Source organism: Nicotiana tabacum, chromosome 12 (assembly GCF_000715075.1).
Source record: "Nicotiana tabacum cultivar K326 chromosome 12, ASM71507v2, whole genome shotgun sequence".
Taxonomy (NCBI): domain Eukaryota; kingdom Viridiplantae; phylum Streptophyta; class Magnoliopsida; order Solanales; family Solanaceae; genus Nicotiana; species Nicotiana tabacum.
This window is the reverse complement of record NC_134091.1, coordinates 36,481,134-36,502,513: the sequence shown is the minus strand read 5'-3', so window position 1 is coordinate 36,502,513 and position 21,380 is coordinate 36,481,134. Positions and strand designations below refer to the sequence as shown.

Below are 21,380 nucleotides of genomic sequence, written 5' to 3'. Positions count from 1 at the left end.
ACATGAGTTATCCGTGTGGATCCAGATATTGATACTATAGCACGTGAATTGTCCGTGCAATACGTGAGTTGTTCGTGCAGCACGTGAGTTGTCCGTGCAGCACGTGAGTTGTCCGTGCGAATTATAGCGCTTGGGCTGAAGGAGCCCCTCCAGAGTCTGCACCCCACACAGTGAGCGCAATTGATATTTATATTCGTAATGGATCTTCCCAGAGCATGGAGTTGCCTTATTATTTATATTTGGGCTAGATCTGCCCGGTACAGTGCCGAGTGACTGAGTGTATTGAATAGTGAGCGTCATGGGTGGAAATACGAGACAGTGAGATTGAGTACTCTGAGAGTGTGAGTACATGAGTTCATCACTGTGCTGCATTGCATTAGACATGCATACTTGATATGTAGGCATAGAGAAGCATTTTTTCTCATGCCATCTGATAATGAAATTTCTTATCTGTTGTTAAAGTTTTTGAGAAAAATTACAGATTTCAGAATTACTCATATTTTCAATGATTTCGGCAAAAGAATTGAGTTTTACTGTTATAATTGAAAAGAAATGTTTATTATCCGGAAGTGCAAATGAGTTGAGCATTTTATCATTGAGTTATTACCTGTGCTGCTTTAATTATATTGTTATGGATTGTTACTGGCTATTGGTATGGACTCTGGCCTTTGGACAAGCTCGTCACTATTTTCAACCTAAGGTTAGACTTGTTACTTATTGAGTACATGAGCTCGGTTGTACTCATACCACACTTTTGCACCTTGTGTGCAGATTTTGAATGCTGATGTTGCTGTGTATGGCGGGAGCTGGCATTGGAGATGTACCTGCGTTCCGGTCATAGCTGCCTCTTGATCTTGGTAGCTTTAGATTTAAAAATATGTTCATGTATTTACAAACAAATGATTTATTTTATTTCACACCATCTTTGTAAATTCTGAATCTTAGAAGCTAATGATTTGTACTACCAGTCCTTGGGGAGTGTATTAGAGTCAGTTTAATATTAATTGAATCGGATTGTGTTATTTGGCTTACCTCGCGGGTGATATTAGGTGCCATCATGGCTAGTTGGATTTTGGATCGTAACAGTAGTATTCCTACAGAACTTGAGTCACTAACAAAGTTAGAGTCCCTCGATCCCAACATTTATTGGAGATTACATGGGGTGAAAATCATTTTTCCTCCCGAACTTTCCCTTAAAAATGAACCTCCCCCATAACTTTCAACATTAGGCATCTTTCTCCCTTTACATCAATATCCGGCCATTGACCGGTAGCTTTAAAATATTTGGCCAGTCACTATAGGGGCAAATCGTAATTTCAGTTTTTATTTATTTAATAGATTCTCTAATTAATTGTATACCTTGTTATTTTTAGTGTTCTCTCTAATCTCTAGACCGTTTGTGATATTTCATGTTTATTGGTCTTCTTTGTTTGTACTCCGTCTAGAGCGTGGGCAAAAGCTCTATGACCGAGATGTCAGGCAGGTATGAATTATAATAAAAAAAACTGAATGTAGGTTCCTTGCTTTATATGGAGGAATTCAAAACTAGGTTTATCTCTTTTTGCATTATTCTCTTGAATGGATTATAGTTATTTTAATATTTATTTTATAAATTGCTATATCTTGAAAGCTAAGATTGCGACATATGTTTACTGTCCAATCATATTGTATCACAGTGTGCGGGTTAACTGCTGCTGTTTTATAGTTACACATATGATCTTTTATCACTCTGTTATTTCTTCAATTTATCGAACAAGTTTGTGTTTCTTCCATTACCCTGCTACCTTGTTATCGTAGTTGTTTATGCTTTAGTTTCACTGTTTTTTGAGTCGAGGATCTACCGACCGGACACAACATCTCTATCTTCATAAAGTAGGTGTAAAAATTTATTAAAATTACACAAATAGTAGATCTAAACCCATAACTTAAAAAATACAATCAGTTCAATGCTAAAAATCTTAATAGTTGAACCCATAGAATCTATAGATTAAAAATGAACAAAGAAGAATTTGCCATAGACGAAAAAACATATGAAAATCAAGATGGATTGAAAATAAAAATAATATTTTCAAATTTAGGCAGAAGATATAAAAAAATAGGAGACCAATTATACCTTATGATAGAAAAAGAAACAGCAAGATTAGAAGATAGCTTAACAGCTATGACAAGAATAAGTAAAGAAAATGAAGAAATTGATAAGAAAAAAAAATAGAAATTATTAAAAATCAAGCAAACAGAGAAATACAATAATTAGAAGAAACTAAAAACACAAAAATTATAACATTAGAAAAAGAATTAAACATGTTAAAAGCACTATATGAAAACAAGCAAAGAGAAAAAAAATAAAGAAATAGAATTAACAGATGAGATAAATAAATTTAAACAAATATTACAACCAGAAGAAATTCCCAGAATTGATGAAATAGATAGAATTGAAGAAATAGATAACAATATAAATGACCAAAAGTCAGAATCAAGTGAAATAAGTGAAACATATACAGAACTTTTAGAAAATATAGAAAAAATAAAAAATGTAGAAATAAATACAGGAGATGTAGATATGGATGAAAAACCTAGTACATCAGGTGTAAAAAATCCAAAAGGATTATACCCAAATTATTATACAGCTAACTATGAACAACATGATAGAAATAATACACTATGGGATAGTAGACTAAATAGGAAATGGACACCAAAACCAATATCTGAACAATATAACTTTTTAGATTTAGATTGCGTAGCAGATATAAATAAAACAATCCAACTATGGATAGGATATTTATCTAAATAATTGGTAGATAATAAAATAGGAATGACAGAAACACCAGGATATATAGAAAGAACACTCATAGGAACAGTAAAATTATGGTTGCACAATTTAACAAAACAAAGTATAGATACCTTAAAAAGTAATAAAAAATTTAATGGTGAAATAGCAACAACAAATATAGAAATATTATATAAATATGAAATAGCCATAAGAAACGAATTTAGTAGTATGACTACAGAAATTGAAGAACAAAATAAGGAAAAACAAACAAATAGAAACCTAATAACAAAATTAGCAATATGTAATATGTGCTATATAGACGAATATACTTGTGCATTTAGAGAATATTATTATAAAGGAACATATAATACAGAAGAAGGCAAAGAAATAAGAAAACTATATTTCATAAAATTACCAGAACCTTTTAATTCTAAAATAATAAAAGACTGGAATGAAGCAGGAGTAACAGATACTTTAGGAGCTAGGATAAGATTTCTACAACAATGGTTTGTACAGTTATGCGAAAAATATAAAGAAGAAACAAAAATAGAAAGAATATTAATAAAAAATTTAAGATGTTGTAAAAATAAAACTGCACCACAATTCGGATGTACAGATACAGATAAATATAATAAAAAATGGAAAACAAAGAAATATAATAAATATAAGTCAAAATATAAAAATAAAAAACCAAGAAAAAGATATTATGTAAAAAATTATCAGGCTAAAAGACCGTTTAGACCAAAAAAGAAACTAACAGAATGTACTTGTTATAACTGTGGAAAATTAGGACATATAGCTAAAGACTGTAAAGCACATAGGAACTTAAAGAAAAAACAAATAACTGAAATCATAATTAATGATGAAGAATATATGCAGATGGAATATATAGATTATGAACTAGATAGTGAAGATAGTGTATATGAAATATCAGATATAGAAGATAAAATAGAAGATGAAATAACTAAAGAAGATGATGAAACCTAATGACTGAAAAAGAAATAGAAGTAATAACACGAGAAGAATATAAAGATGAAGAATCCTCAGAACAAAAAATTATATTTGATAATAATATATTTGAACAAATAAAAGAAAAAGAATTAGACCTCAGTGTCGAAAAAATATTTGAAGTACCTACAATAAAAAATTGGTTCAAAAGACAAAAAGAAGAATATTACGTGGTTAGCCAAAAAGAACATATAATTGACTGTAAATATACAAAAGGAAAAGCCAAAATACCAATAATAAATAAAAGAATAATAAATAAAGAAATACAAGACATAAAAACAAAAAACCCAATTAAATATGTACACCTAGGAGGAACTGAAATACTAATAAAAGCATGTTTTAGGGAAGGAATAGATACCCCTATAGAAATATATTTAGCAGATGATAGAATAATACAACCTATAGAAAAAAGCATAATAAGTGCAATAAAAGGAAATCTCATATATCAAAAATTCAAATTCATAATAAGTGCTAATTATTCAATAGCAATAAACGATAAGAATATAGATAAATCATTAGTACTATACTGGAAAATATCAGGAATAGAATTAACACCTGGAAGTAAAATATTTACAGCTAGATGTAAAAATCTATACGTCTTAACAACAAAACATAAAATAACAGCAAAAAATAAAATTAATAAAATCAAAATAGAAAACCCGTTTGAAAGAATAGTTACAGTTATTGACAATAATGAATATAGTTATAAAGAAATTGACATAGAAGAAGATTTAGAAATAGTAAAAGAAAGACTAAGTACATCAAGTATACCAAACCAATTAACTTATGAAACACCAACATCATCAAGAATAAGTACATCAAGAAGAGAATATATAATCCCAAAAAATTTAATAAAAAACACAAAAGAAAAAATAAATACATACCACTACTATATAACTGGAATCATGGAACAAAGAAAATATCAAATATTAATAAATACAGGACAAGAAGAAAATTATATTACAAGAGAATTAGTAACAGAAACTGAAATAATAACTACTGAACAATTATGCCCTGAATTACCTAAAGAATTAATAATAAATGAAGAAATAACAGAAAAAGAAATAATTATTGGAGGAATACCTCTAATAATACAATTTAAAATATATCAAGAAAACAAAAATGAAAATATTACACTAGGAATAAAATGGTTAGAAAAAGTAAAACCATACAGTCTAGGAGATAAGCAATTAACCATAACATACAAAGATAAGAAAATAATAATAAAAAGAACAGAAGAATGAAAATATATATACTCGCAAAAGTCATAGTAGAAGGATATTATAATAGATACTATACACCAATGATAGATACAGGAGCAGAAGCTAATATATGTAAATATAATTGTTTACCAACGGATAAATGGGAAAAATTAAAAACACCTATGGTAGTAACATGATTTAATAATGAAGGTAGTATGATTAACTACAAAGCCAAAAATATAAAAATACAAATATGGGATAAAATATTAACTATAGAAGAAATATATAACTTTGAATTTACTACGAAAGATATGTTACTAGGAATGCCATTTTTAGACAAATTATACCCACACATAATAACAAGAACACACTGGTGGTTTACCACACCATGTAAAAATAAAGTAGGAGCAAAAAGAGTAAATAATAAACAACGAAAAACTACAGAATGGATACGAGTAAATGAAAAAATCACACAAAAACTAGAAAATATAAGTAAAAATACAACTACTCAATTAGAAATTATTATATTCACAATAGACAAAGTAAAAATAATCCAGAATGAATTAGAAAAATTATATAATGATAACCCTCTAAAAGGATGGAATAAACATAAGACAAAAATAAAAATAGAATTAATAGAAGAAAATAGTATAATAACACAAAAACCCTTAAAATATAACTTTGATGATTTAGCAGAATTTAAAATGCATATAAAAGAACTATTAGATAACAATTATATACAAGAAAGTAATAGTAAACATACAAGTCCAGCATTTATAGTAAATAAACATAGTGAACAAAAAAGAGGAAAAAGTAGAATGGTTATAGATTACCGAAATTTAAATGCAAAAACTAAAACATATAATTACCCAATACCTAACAAGATATTAAAAATAAGACAAATCCAAGGATATAATTACTTTAGTAAATTTGACTGTAAATCAGGATTTTACCATCTAAAACTAGAAGATGAATCTAAAAAACTAACAGCATTTACAGTACCACAAGGATTTTATGAATGGAATGTTTTACCATTTGGATATAAAAATGCACCAGGAAGATACCAACATTTTATGAATAATTATTTTAACCAACTAGAGAATTGTATAGTATATATAGATGATATATTACTATATTCAAGAACACAAGATGAACATATAAAATTATTAGAAAAATTCATACATATTATAGAAAATTCTGGTATAAGCTTAAGCAAAACCAAAGCAGAAATTATGAAGAATCAGATAGAATTTTTAGGAATACAAATAGATAAAAATGGAATAAAAATGCAAACACACATAGTACGAAAAGTAATCAATCTTGATGAAAACATAGATACAAAAAAGAAATTACAATCATTTTTAGGATTAGTAAACCAAGTAAGAGAATATATACCTAAATTAGCAGAAAACCTAAAACCTTTACAGAAAAAACTAAAAAAGGATGTAGAATATGGGTTCGATGAAAAAGATAAGGAACAAATAAGGAAGATTAAAATATTGTGTAAGAAACTACCAAAATTATACTTCCCAGATGAAAATAAGAAATTTACTTATATTGTAGAAACAGATTCGAGTAATCATAGTTATGGAGGAGTTCTTAAATATAAATATGATAAAGAAAAAATAGAACATCATTGCAGATATTATTCAGGATCTTATACTGAACCACAAGAAAGATGGGAAATAAATAGAAAAGAATTATTTGCATTATATAAATGTTTATTAGCATTTGAACCATATATAGTTTACAACAGATTTATTGTAAGAACAGATAATACCCAAGTAAAATGGTGGATAACCAGAAAAGTACAAGATTCAGTTACAACAAAAGAAATACGCAGACTGGTACTAAATATATTAAACTTTATATTTACAATTGAAATAATCACTACTAACAAGAATGTTGTTGCAGATTACTTGTCAAGACAAAGCTACCCAAACCGACCCAGATAATACAATGGAAAATCTACTCTTAGCCATGACTACACTTTGTAAGAAAGTGGAAAGTATGGATGAAGAGATACAGATAATAAGAAAAATAGCTAGTAGTCAGCAGCATGACCCAAAAAATGCGGAGATAAGACGATCGAAAGTCTCTAAAATTCCAGAGCTAGAAGGTGACGTTGAGAAATACCTAAAAACTCATAACAGTTTGCTAAATACAGTTGCAGGAAGCAGCACAGCTAGCAGTACATCTGCAAAGAAGAAGGAAGAAATTAAACCCAAATACACAAATATAAATATGAACAATCTATTTTCAAAACCATTCACACAGAAAAATATCCAAAATACCCAGAACGAAATATTCCTACCACCACAGATAAATACCTACAAAGAAAGTTTGAACCAAGCCAAAAAGATATACAACCATATAACCCGTACATATATAGACAACATACACAAAATGCAAAACTTTTTAAACAAAAACCCAAGATCCCAAACTACCCAGAATCCAAATAAAGATTATATTACCCATTATCTAACAGGATACAATAAATTAATAGCCCTACCAAATATAAATGCAAAACTAGTAGCCACTTGCTACAATTATGGATTACTAGATACTGTATATACACAAACAGGACAGGAGATAGCTACCATACCGGAGTTACACAGAGCATTTATGCAATACAGAAGAATAACTAAAGGAACGTTATTCTATATACGATTTTATTCAGCTACAGCAGAGATATTATATGAAGAAATAAAGCCTATCATACAAGTTATCAAGATCGGACTTACAAGAGAAATGCTCATACCAGAAAGAATAGAAGAACAAGAAGAGATAGAAAAAATAAATATTCCAGACTTTTATGCAAATAAAAGGATTATTGGAATATCCACTATACTAAATGAACTAGAAAACAACTACCTAAACCAGAATGCTATTTGGAGTTATTATTCAAGAGAACAAACAATGATATATTCAAATTGCAGAGAAGTACGAGAAGCAGATATGGAAGAATTAAGGCAATGGGTCTTAAGTCTTTTAAAACCAGAACAACCTACAACTACAAGAGCTATAAGGACGAATTTCATCTCTCCAGAGCTGTTAACAAGATACTGCAAGCTAATCAGTCACAAATATCCAGACCACATATGCTCAAAATGCAAAGGAGAAGATAACATTGTTCCAGACGTACAACTGGAATAATCGAGAAGAAGACGACAAACTAGACGACAAAAACTATGTCAGACAAGATAAAGTAAAAGATTTAGATTCTTTTCTTTTTTAAATAATGTTATTTTGTTTTTTGTAAAAGTCGTAAAGTAAATAGTTCTTTACTTTACAAAAGTAAGAGTCAGTCTCATGAACAGTAAAGGTCGTTCATGAACAGTAAGAGTCATTTTGTAATCTTTAAATAGACTTTCAATTATGAATAAAAAACAGGCTACATCTTCAGGCCAAGGGATTCTCTCTCCTCTCTCTCTTTCTTCTCTTACTAAATATACTCAAAGATAAAATACAGGAAAGCTATGGATAAACAAGAAGATATGAAAGCTATGGATCAACAAGAAGATATCAAGAACTTACAAAAACAGGTATGTCACACTATAATCATGAGTAGCTAAACAAATATATTCCTGATAATCTCTTACATGTAAATTATAATTATCCATCATATAATAGTATTGTTATAGAAATCATCTTGAGTAAGTTTGCCATGAAAATATGCTAAGAATAAGTAAGCCCAGACTATGCATCCTAAGGTTGAAACCGGTAGGCAGAGAGGCCGTTTAGGGAAGTAAACAAAGTTGAAGCGCTGTTAGGGTAACTGATTGAAGCAAAAAATCATGGTAGTGACCGGAAAAGATGATTAAAATAACTTATTATAATATGATGAATAAGGATAATAGACATAGAGATTAAAAGGAATATGTTTAGCAAATCATATGATAAAATGAACACCTACTTAATAGATGACGATCTTAGCTATAAAATACTTATACTATATATACTAAAAGATATTAATAATGATGTAAGAAGAATAATTTATGAAAAATTACTCACCTTTGAAATAACAGAAATAATGGACCAAAATTAGACAGAATTAATTATACCAGAAATAGATTTATATGAACTAGATTTATATTTCGATAACACATACTGAATAATATATACCTACAATACTGGCAACAAACTACCGACAGTATAAAATTACTAACAAATCTAGTAAAGACTAATATAGAAGAATACCAAAGAACCCAAGATATAGAATATATATTAGAAAGTTTAAAAGAAATAATTAGATTAATTCCACTACAAAAAGAATATTATGAAAAAGCTTTTACATCTGACTGAATTATAAATTAAATTAAATAAAAATAGAAAGGACACTAAAAATAAAGAAATGTACTTGTTATAACTGTGGAAAATTAGGACATATAGCTAAAGACTGTAAAGCACCTAGGAACTTAAAGAAAAAACAAATAACTGAAATCATAATTAATGATGAAGAATATATGCAGATGGAATATATAGATTATGAACTAGATAGTGAAGATAGTGTATATGAAATATCAGATATAGAAGATGAAATAGAAGATGAAATAACTAAAGAAGATGATGAAACCTAATGACTGAAAAAGAAATAGAAGTAATAACACGAGAAGAATATAAAGATGAAGAATCCTCAGAACAAAAAATTATATTTGATAATAATATATTTGAACAAATAAAAGGAAAAGAATTAGACCTCAGTGTCGAAAAAATATTTGAAGTACCTACAATAAAAAATTGGTTCAAAAGACAAAAAGAAGAATATTACGTGGTTAGCCAAAAATTCTTTTCCTTTTATTTGTTCAAATATATTATTATCAAATATAATTTTTTGTTCTGAGGATTCTTCATCTTTATATTCTTCTCGTGTTATTACTTCTATTTCTTTTTCAGTCATTAGGTTTCATCATCTTCTTTAGTTATTTCATCTTCTATTTCATCTTCTATATCTGATATTTCATATACACTATCTTCACTATCTAGTTCATAATCTATATATTCCATCTGCATATATTCTTCATCATTAATTATGATTTCAGTTATTTGTTTTTTCTTTAAGTTCCTAGGTGCTTTACAGTCTTTAGCTATATGTCCTAATTTTCCACAGTTATAACAAGTACATTTCTTTATTTTTAGTGTCCTTTCTATTTTTATTTAATTTCATTTATAATTCAGTCAGATGTAAAAGCTTTTTCATAATATTCTTTTTGTAGTGGAATTAATCTAATTATTTCTTTTAAACTTTCTAATATATATTCTATATATTCTATATCTTGAGTTCTTTGGTATTCTTCTATATTAGTTTTTACTAGATTTGTTAGTAATTTTATACTGTCGGTAGTTTGTTGCCAGTATTGTAGGTATATATTATTCATTATGTGTTATCGAAATATAAATCTAGTTCATATAAATCTATTTCTGGTATAATTAATTATGTCCAATTTTGGTCCATTATTTCTGTTATTTCAAAGGTGAGTAATTTTTCATAGATTATTCTTCTTACATCATTATTAATATCTTTTAGTATATATAGTATAAGTATTTTATAGCTAAGATCGTCATCTATTAAGTAGGTGTTCATTTTATCATATGATTTGCTAAACATACTCCTTTTAATCTCTATGTCTATTATCCTTATTCATCATATTATAATAAGTTATTTTAATCATCTTTTCCGGTCACTACCATGATTTTTTGCTTGAAAATAAATTGTTCATATTTATATTTGTGTATCTAGGTTTAATCTCTTCCTTCTTCTTTGCAGATGTACTGCTAGCTGTGCTGCTTCCTGCAACTGTATTTAGCAAACTGTTATGAGTTTTTAGGTGTTTCTCAACGTCACCTTCTAGCTCTGGAATTTTAGAGACTTCCGATCGTCTTATCTCCGCATTTTTTGGGTCATGCTGCTGACTACTAGCTGTTTTTCTTATTATCTGTATCTCTTCATCCATACTTTCCACTTTCTTACAAAGTGTAGTCATGGCTAAGAGTAGATTTTCCATTGTATTATCTGGGTCGGTTTGGGTAGCTTTGTCTTGACAAGTAATCTGCAACAACATTCTTGTTAGTAGTGATTATTTCAATTGTAAATGTAAAGTTTAATATATTTAGTACCAGTCTGCGTATTTCTTTTGTTGTAACTGAATCTTGTACTTTTATGGTTATCCACCATTTTACTTGGGTATTATCTGTTCTTACAATAAATCTGTTGTAAACTATATATGGTTCAAATACTAATAAACATTTATATAATGCAAATAATTCTTTTCTATTTATTTCCCATCTTTCTTGTGGTTCAGTATAAGATCCCCGCTTCTGCAATCCACAGCCTTCCTGGCCTTCTGTTTCTGTGTTCCATCTTCCACAGAAGAGACTCCGCTTCTGCGGTCCTAACATTGCACCTGCACCCACATGCCATGATTCTCCAAACCGCAATGCGTTCCTCCGCTAGCACATGCGAGTCCGCACCTGCGGTCAACCCACCACAGGTGCGATGACACCAGAAGCTGCAATGCTTTAGCAATTCTTCCAACTTCCAATTCGATTCGATAACCATCCGAAATCAACCCGAGGCCCCCAGGACCTCAACCAAAGATACCAACATGTCCTAAAATATCATACATACTTAGTCGAGCCCTAAAATCACATCAAACAACAACAAAAACAACAATCGCACTCCAATTCAAACTTAATGAACTTAAAACTTCACACTTCTACAACCGATGACGAAACCTATCAATTCACGCCCGATTGACCTTAAATATTGTACACAAGTCATATTCGACATTACGGACCTACTCCAACTTCCAGAATCGGAATCTGACCCCGTTATCAAAAAGTCCCATTCCGGTCAAACTTCCCAAAAATTCAACTTTTGCCATTTCATGCCTAATTCAGTTACGGACCTCCAAATCACAATCCGGACGCGCTCCTTCGTTTAAAATCACCCAACGGAGCTAACGGAAACAAAAAAACTCCAACTCTGAGTTGTCTTCACACAGTTCCAACTACGGTCAAATTCCTAGACCTTAAGCTTCCATTTTAGGGACTAAGTGTCCCAATTCACTCTGAAACCAAAAACAAAACCCCTCGGCAAGTCACATAAGCATAAAATGATATAGGGAAAGCATTGATTAGGGGATCGAGACTATTACTCTTAAAACAACCGGACGGGTCATAACAGAAGACTACTCAGCAAGAACCGAAATTTTCACATTTAGCCCAAGTACGCACTCGTCTCCTCACGTACATGGCGCTCACATATCACAAATTGTTACACGAGTACCAAATCCTAAGGGTATATCCCCCACAAAAGGTTATACAAGTCACTTACCTCAAATCTCGCTCAATCAGACGATAAGAATGCCTTTCCCTTGACTTTCTGACTCCGAACGACCCAAATCTAGCCAAAAGAAATTACATACTACAAATACAACTGCAAGAAACTAATTTAAATAATAAATCTATGACTTTAGCAAAGAATCGAAAAATCACCCCAAAAGGTCGACCCGAGCCCACATCTCATAATCGGGTAAAAGTCATAAAATATGAACATCCATTCGATATCGAGTTCACCCATACCAAAATTACTCTAATCCGATAAACAATTCTCGATCCAAACCTCAAAATTCTGCCTAAAGATTTTTCCCACCTTTTTCACAAATTTCTCAACCCAAATCCTTAATTAAAAGAAGAATAAATGATATCTTAGTGGGAATTAATCAAAAACAAGTCAAGCATCCTTACCCAAATGTTTCCTCAGAAAAACCCTCGAAATTTCACCTCAATCCGAGCTCTCTATGTCCAAAAGTGGAGAATGAAATCAAACCCTCGAACTTAGGCCTTTTCTGCCCATTGAATTCGCACCTGCGAACCCACAACCGCTTCTGTGGCTCCGCACCTGTAGAATTTCCATCGCAGGTGCGGTTCTCCCTTAGTCAAGACACGTATGCTTATGAGGACCCAAATGCGCATCTGCGGTTCCGCTTCTACGTCCAATGAGCTCTTTTGCGCATACGCTCCTACGGACTAAGTCCGTTTCTACGATCATCAGGCATCCCTGGCCTTTCTGCTTTTGCGCTCGTCCTTCCGTAGAAGCGAAACCACTTATGAGACCTCCTTGTCGCACCTGCGACCACTGGCCACCTTCTCCAGTTCTGCTTCTGTGCTTGGACTCACACTTTTGCGGGCTCGCATCTACGGTAAATCTTAAGCAGGTGCGGTTGCACCAGAACTGGAGCACTTCAGCCATTCTTTAAACTTCAACTTGATCTGTTAACCATCCAAAATCAATAAGTCCTAAAACATCATACGAACATAGTCGAGCCTTTGAATCACATCAACCAACGTTAGAAATATGAATTGCACATCGATTCAAGCCTAATGAACTTTAAAATTTTAAACTTCTACATTCGACGCCGAAACCTATCAAATCAAGTCTGATTGACCTCAAATTTTGCACACAAGTCATAATTGACATCACGGACCTACTCCAACTTCCAAAATCGGAATCCGACCCCGATATCAAAAAGTTGACTCCCGTTCAAACTTTCCAAAAATCATCCAATTTTTCAACTTTCGCCAATTAAAGCCGAAATAACCTACGGACCTCCAAAATCAACATCCGAACACGCTCTCTAGACAAAAATTACCCTACAGAGCTATTGGAACTGCCGAAACTCCATTTCGAGGTCGTCTTCACACAGTTTAAACTACGGTCAATCCCTAGAACTTAAACTCCCAATTTAGAGACTATGTGTCCCATTTCACTTCGAAACCAAAAAACAAATCCTCCCGGGAAGTCACGTAACCACAAAATAAAATAGAGGGAGTAATAAATAGGGATTCAGGGCTAATACTCTCAAAACGATCGGCCGGATCGTTACACAGAACCTTTATCGTGATTGAAAACTCTTGTGATGAAAACGATTGGTTCTTCAATAGGCAATTAACAAGAGTTAAAAAAAAATACTAAAGATAACAAGGTATATAATTGATTAGGGCACCCCACTAAATAAAATAAAAAAGTAAAATTACAATTTTCCCCTATAGTGACTGGTTGAATATTTTAAATCTACTGGTCAATGGCCGAATTTAATGCAATGGGGGAAACACTACTAGAAAACTACCAAAAATTATCCACGAAAACCGACCAAAATCGGTCGAAAATGTAGGAATTGCGACTGATTTCCGACCGATTTTAATTCGTCTTAGCGATAGTGGCCGCTAAGGTCTTCGATCGCAATTTTCCGACTGAAGTTGATCAGTTAATTCAACCTTTGGTTGACCACTTTAACTGACAACCTTTGTTGGAAAAAAAAATAAACCGACCGAACTCGGTCGGTATTATTTAAATTATTTTTTATTTAGTTTTCAAAATAGCGACCAATTTTGGTCAGAAATATTTTTTTTGATAAATTTGCATTTCTTTTTAAATTTTAACAGACCGACCAAAATCGGTCGGAATAATTAACAAATAAATGAATAAAAAAGTTATTTTCGACCGACTTCGGTCAGTAATTTCAATTTTTTGCAGATTGAACATTGAAATTACCGACGGAAGTCAGACAAAAATTATGAATTTCTGGATTTTAATATGAGAATTCCGACCGAAATCGGTCGGTTTTTTGGGTAAAAACCTGGAAGAATATGCCTGCTTTTATGCTACACTACCTGGCAATTACAAGCAATAATCATCCTATAATAGCAGCATTACATTGCTTCCATTCAAATTACCAACCAAACAATTGAGATTAATGTCACGACCCAACTAGAGGGTCATGACTAGCACCCGGGCCATACTTGCCGAGCACCAATGTACATTTTATCTAACCTTCCTTATTATCTTTAAAGGCCGACAAGATCAATATAAATAGTAGACATGGATCATGAACATCCAACAATGAAAGATAATGTCATGAACATACATAACATGGGACGACAAGACTGTCAAGAAACTATATATAAGGTACGAGCTATCATGATGCCATGAAAGACTATACAACAAAAATCAGCCGAAAAGGCATTCTAAACCATACATAAGTCGACATCTGTCTATGAGCCTCTAAAGGAACATAAGTGCTACAACATTGCCGGAACAGGGCCCCGACATACCCATAATGTCTATAACAAAAATGCATACCAAGACCACGGCAAGTCCGGAGAAGGGATCTCGCCAATAACCGCTGAACTGGACAGCCTACTGTGGTGGGGGAGCTACGTCTACCTGTCTATCAGGACCTGCAGCACGACATGCAGCGTCCACAAATAAAAAGGACGTCAGTACGAATAAAGTACTGAGTATGTGAGGCAAGAAAGCATAAGTAAGAACAGTAATGTAAACAGGGATAGAGAATATACAACCTGTGACATCTGGGTACCTCTGAGGGCTACTGACATGAAATACATGATACATACATATATATACATAAACTTTTAAAACATACGCCTTTGTGGGCATCACCATCATCATATCGTACCCGGCCATAATAGGCTCGGTAAAACGTACCCGGCCATCATAGGGCTCGGTAGAATTGTACCCGGCCACGTGGAGCTCGGTAAAACCCAACTGATCAGTGGTTGCACAATAGGTGCCGTACCCGGCCGACTATAGCGCGGCTCGGTAGAGTAAAATAGATACATATATATGATGCATGCTGGACTCATTGGAATCACATTTTGAACCTTTCGGAGTGACATAAGGTTGGTATCCTTCGTACACGTTATTAGAATTAACTCTTCATCAAGAATCTTATAAGAATCAGGAACTACCAACAACATTGATAATATAAGAATAAGAGAAGTAACATCAATATCAATCGTTTCATAAGAAGGGCAGCAATATAAGTACTGCTAGCTTCTAAGAGTAGAGTATCTTTGGGAGCTCGTTCATTACATTATGTACAATCAGAGTCATGCAAAAGAATGAAGGGGATAGCCTCACATACCTTGTATATACTGACGAACCTCAAGCTATGCAAATGTCACGACTCCTTAGTCTACAATAAGAGAAATGACACTATCATTATCGTTTAAGCGTCGTAACTATTATGTATCGACCGCAACCTATTTTACGATAAAACGGATAGCACCTCCCCTATTTATATGACTTCCCACAAGTCAATACAATCACCAAACAGCCCAAACAATATCATTAATAATCATATTAAGCCTCCAAAATAGTCCACCAACTAACAACATTACTACCAAGCCTTTCGATATATATTTCACAAGTTCTAGCTTCAACGACTTAGCTGCAACTTGGATAATCTTAAATATATATAGAGTAAGAGGTTACTTAACTTTAAACAGAAAGAACAACTCCAATTTGACCTTAATTTTCCACGAAATATCCCTTCAATTCTGCCATAAGAACAAGGAAGCGAAACTAGCAATTAATTCGGGTTTTTCGGCACTAGAATTACTTTAGAAGACTTGAAATCACCTAGGGTTGATATTAAAAACTTGAAGGTGTATTTACAGAACATAAAACACTTAAAACAACCTCCCACACGAGCTGGAACAACACAAAAAATCAGCAACAACAAGAAGAACAAGAAACTTACTAGCGCCACGGGATTTTCGACATTTGATTTGTATTGTTTGCCCTTTGTTTGGGTCTTGGATCATGAGAGAACCTTGAGAGACTATTTTTAGGGTTATAAGGTCTGAATATACTGAAAAATAATGACTTAAAACGGGGTTGAGGTATCTTATATATGTCCATATGTCTTAAACCGCCTTTGTGGGCCCCATAGAGAGCAGCTTGGCGCACTCTCGCAAAAATGCGAATATCTCTCTATTCCGAGATCGTATCGATGAACGGTTTAATGCATTGGAAACTAGACTCATAGATCTTCAATTTTATAGGTAGATAACCCCATAATTCCAAGCACATTGGGAGAAAAATGCAGTAACATTTGACCTAAAGTTTAAGTAAAATTATAAACCTAAGTTGCGAAAACTTTTATCGACTTTTGTTTCATAACTCGCTTGACTTCAAGACTTATGATGCGCATATTATATGATTCAAATACATTAAAACAAGACCTCTTGGGGCAATTAATCACCTCTAGTGTTACCCGAAAATACGGGTTACAACATCCTTGATTCGTTTAACTTCAAATACTTGTTAACCACTCTTATACACCCTTGTATCGTTTAAGACCAATAGGATTAACTTCTTATCATCTCAAAGATAATCTCTTCTTGGATTTATGTCGACTAACTTACGGCGTGATCTATGGTATGCGAATTTGGGTTGTAACACCCTCTCCCCCTTAGGAACATTCGTCCTCGAATGTAAGGGTTTATGGGGTGTCTAACTCATTGTGGATTCCGACGGAGATTTCCGGCTGAGTTTCCCCTATAAAATGGACACTAGCCAAACTTGCAAGCAGTTAAACCTAACCTATGGCCTTACAAGACTATACAAAGCATTATGGATATGTACATTATCTGCATATTACCATTTTGTATTAAAAAAAAGAGTATTCACAAGCTATTGCTTACCTCATAGAGCCGTTTCACCTTATAATGTGTCCTTCTTTCCCCCGGCATCCTCGTTATCTTCACTCTGGAATAGGTAAGGGTATTTAGACTTCATCTCCTCTTCTGCTTCCCATGTCATTTCTTCTATATTCTTGTTCCTCCATAATACTTTCACGGAAGCTACATCCTTTGTTCTCAGCTTGCGGACGTGTCGATCTAATATAGCCACTGGCACTTCATCATATGATAGATCCTTTGTAACTTGTACATCTTTGATAGGGACGACCCGAGAAGGGTCTCCAATACATTTCCTCAATATAGATACATGGAATACCGGGTGGACAAATTCCAATTCAGATGGCAATTCTAACTCGTAAGCAACCTGTCCAATTCGTCGAAGAATTTTGTACGGACTAATATACTGCGGACTCAACTTACCCTTCTTCCCAAAACGCATAACACCCTTCATCGGTGAGATCTTCAGGAAAACCCAATCACCAACCTCAAATTCTAGATCACGACGTCAGATGTCGGAATAAGACTTTTGCCTGCTTTGTGCCGTCCTCAGTCGCTCTTGTATCACTTTCACCTTCTCAATGGCTTGGTGAATCAAATCTGGCCCATATAATTCTGTCTCACTGACTTCGAACCATCTAACTGGTGATCTATATCTCCTCCCGTACAGTGCCTCATACAGGGCCATTTTAATACTGGAATGGTAGCTATTATTGTAGGCAAATTCTATAAGTGCCAGATGGTCATCCCAATTCCCCTTGAAATCTAGAACACATGCTCGTAGCATATCTTCAAGCGTCTGGATGGTACGTTCAGCCCGTCCGTCAGTCTGCAGATGGAATGCAGTGTTGAGATTTACTTGTGTGCCTAAACCCTTCTGAAAAGACCTCCAAAAGTTAGCCATAAATTGAGCTCCTCGGTCTGATATAATAGATACCAGCACACCATGAAGCCTAACAATCTCCTTGATATACAACTTCGCATAATCTTCAGCCGTGTAAGTTGTCTTAACTGGCAGAAAATGGGCAGATTTTGTAAGTCGATCAACTATCACCCAGATGGAGTCAAACTTATGATAAGAGCGAGGTAATCCAATAATGAAGTCCATATTAATCACCTCCCATTTCCAGGTCAGAATCTCTATATTCTGAATCAATCCACTAGGTTTCTGATGCTCTATCTTTACTTGTTGACAATTAGGACACTGGGCTACAAATTCTGCAATAGACTTCTTCATGTTATCCCACCAATACTGCTCCTTAACGTCATGATACATCTTTGTCGAGCCAGGATGGATAGAATATCGGGACTGGTGAATCTCAATCATAATCTTCTCTCGCAACCCTGCCACACTAGGTACACATAATCGGCCCTGGTATCTCAGTGTCCCATCTCCTCCGATCTTGAAAGCTGTAATCTTACACTGCTGAATTCCCTCTCTCAATCTTACTAAGGTAGGATCTTCATATTGCCGTGCTTTTACCTCGGCTACCAAAGATGATTCTGTTGTATTCTGTACAGTAACACCTCCGTCATCAGAGTCCAACAATCTGATTCTCATATTAGCCAGCTGGTGAAGCTCTTAGGTCAACCCTTGTCTACCTGCCTCAATATGTATTAAGCTTCCCATTGACTTACGGCTGAGAGCGTCTGCCACAACATTAGCTTTACCGGGATGGTACAATATCTCGACATCGTAGTCTTTCAGTAATTCAAGCCACATACGCTGCCTCAAATTCAACTCCTTCTGCTTGAAGATGTATTGTAAACTCTTGTGATCTGTGTAGATGTCAACATGGACGCCGTATAAGTAGTGCTGCTATATCTTCAAAGCATATATTACTGCAGCCAATTCCAAATCATGAGTCGGGTAATTCTTTTCAAGCTTCTTCAATTGTCTTGATGCATAAGCAATCACCTTCCCACGTTGCATCAATACGCACCCCAAACCTATACCTGAGGCATCACAATATACCACATAACCTTCTGTTCCTTCTGGGAGAGTGAGCACTGGCGCGAATGTCAATCGATTCTTTAGCTCCTGAAAACTATGTTCACAAGCATCAGACCACTGGAACTTGGTAGATTTCTGTGTTAACTTAGTCAATGGTGCTGATATAGAGGAAAACCCTTCTACAAACTACCTATAATATCCTGCTAGCCCCAGGAAGCTGCGGACTTCTGACGGTGTTGTAGGTCTCGGCCAATTCTTCACTGCATCGATCTTCTGAGTGTCGACACTAATACCCTCATCAGATATCACATGGCCAAGGAATGCTACTGAGTTCAGCAAGAATTCACATTTAGAGAGCTTAGCATATAACTTATGATCCTGAAGGGTCTGGGCATAAGCCTGAATACGGGAAATATCCATGCCCTCTACCAAGGAGGCTATTGTGCACTCATTTATCAGATGTGGTCCCAACCCGTTCATGAACAGGTGCACCCTATCACTCATCTCGGCCACCATATGGGGAGTATACCTTGCTAAAGAATCAAACTATATACTATACTCTCGTACACTCATATTACCCTGTCGAAGGTTCAAGATTTTATCAGCTCTAGCTCGTCGTATCTCAGCTGGCAAGTAGTGACGAAGAAAGGCCTCAGAAAATTCCTTCCACACGGCTGGAGGAGCATTCGGACCCCTAGATCTCTCCCAACTATCATACCATAAAATCGCTAAATCCCGTAACCGATAAGAAGCCAATTCTACTGCCTCCGTATCACTAGCATGCATAACCCGCAATGTACAATGAACCTGATCAATAAATGTTTGCGGGTCCTCCTTGGGGTCTGATCCGGTAAACACTGGAGGGTCTAGATTAATAAAATCACGAACTCTCGCACTAACCGGTTTATCAGCAGCACCGGTATTCTGCCTCTGAGCCTGAGCAGCTACCAAGCTAGTCAACAATTGCACTGCACTGCGCATATCGTGGTCTGTAGTGCTAGACGGAGGAACTGGATGTACTGGGTGCCTCCTAATATCCTCTGGAGGAGACGGAGAGGTATGAGATGGCATCTCACTCTGAGCCTCACTTTGGCCTGCTCTGGCTGGAGGCACCTGAATGTTACCCTCTCCCACAGCTGTATCAAGCAGTTTACTAATTGCTTGCTTCCTAGTCGAAGGCATCGCTAAAAGAAAATAAGGTGAATATTAGATATGAACACTTACTACTCAACTCTATGCACGATCTAGATTCAGGAAGAAGGTAGCAACCCTAGATGTCACGTAGCCTCCTGATTATAAATGTGGCACGCTACACATCCATAATCGAAACTCTACTAGACACGGCTCATAGACATCCCCTAGGACAGACTTGCTCTGATACCAAGTTTGTCACGACCCAACTGGAGGGTCATGACTAGCACCCGGGCCATACTTGCCGAGCACCAACGTACATTTTATCTAACCTTCCTTATTATCTTTAAGGGCCGACAAGATCAATATAAATAGTAGACATGGATCATGAACATCCAACAATGAAAGATAATGTCATGAACATACATAACATGGGACGACAAGACTGTCAAGAAACTATATATAAGGTACGAGCTATCATGATGCCATGAAAGACTATACAACAAAAATCAGCCGAAAAGGCATTCTAAACCATACATAAGTCGACATCTGTCTATGAGCCTCTAAAGGAACATAAGTGCTACAACATTGCCGGAACAGGGCCCCGACATACCCATAATGTCTATAACAAAAATGCATACCAAGACCACGGCAAGTCCGGAGAAGGGATCTCGCCAATAACCGCTGAACTGGATAGCCTACTGTGGTGGGGGAGCTACATCTACCTGTCTATCAGGACCTGCAGCACGACATGCAGCGTCCACAAATAAAAAGGATGTCAGTACGAATAAAGTACTGAGTATGTGAG

The 21,380-nt window shown here is 34.4% G+C and overlaps 1 pseudogene; it reads left to right on the top strand.

The window, feature by feature from the left end:
• LOC142167096 (uncharacterized) overlaps window positions 1–21,380 on the top strand; it is a 52,144-nt pseudogene that overhangs the window by 18,499 nt on the left and 12,265 nt on the right.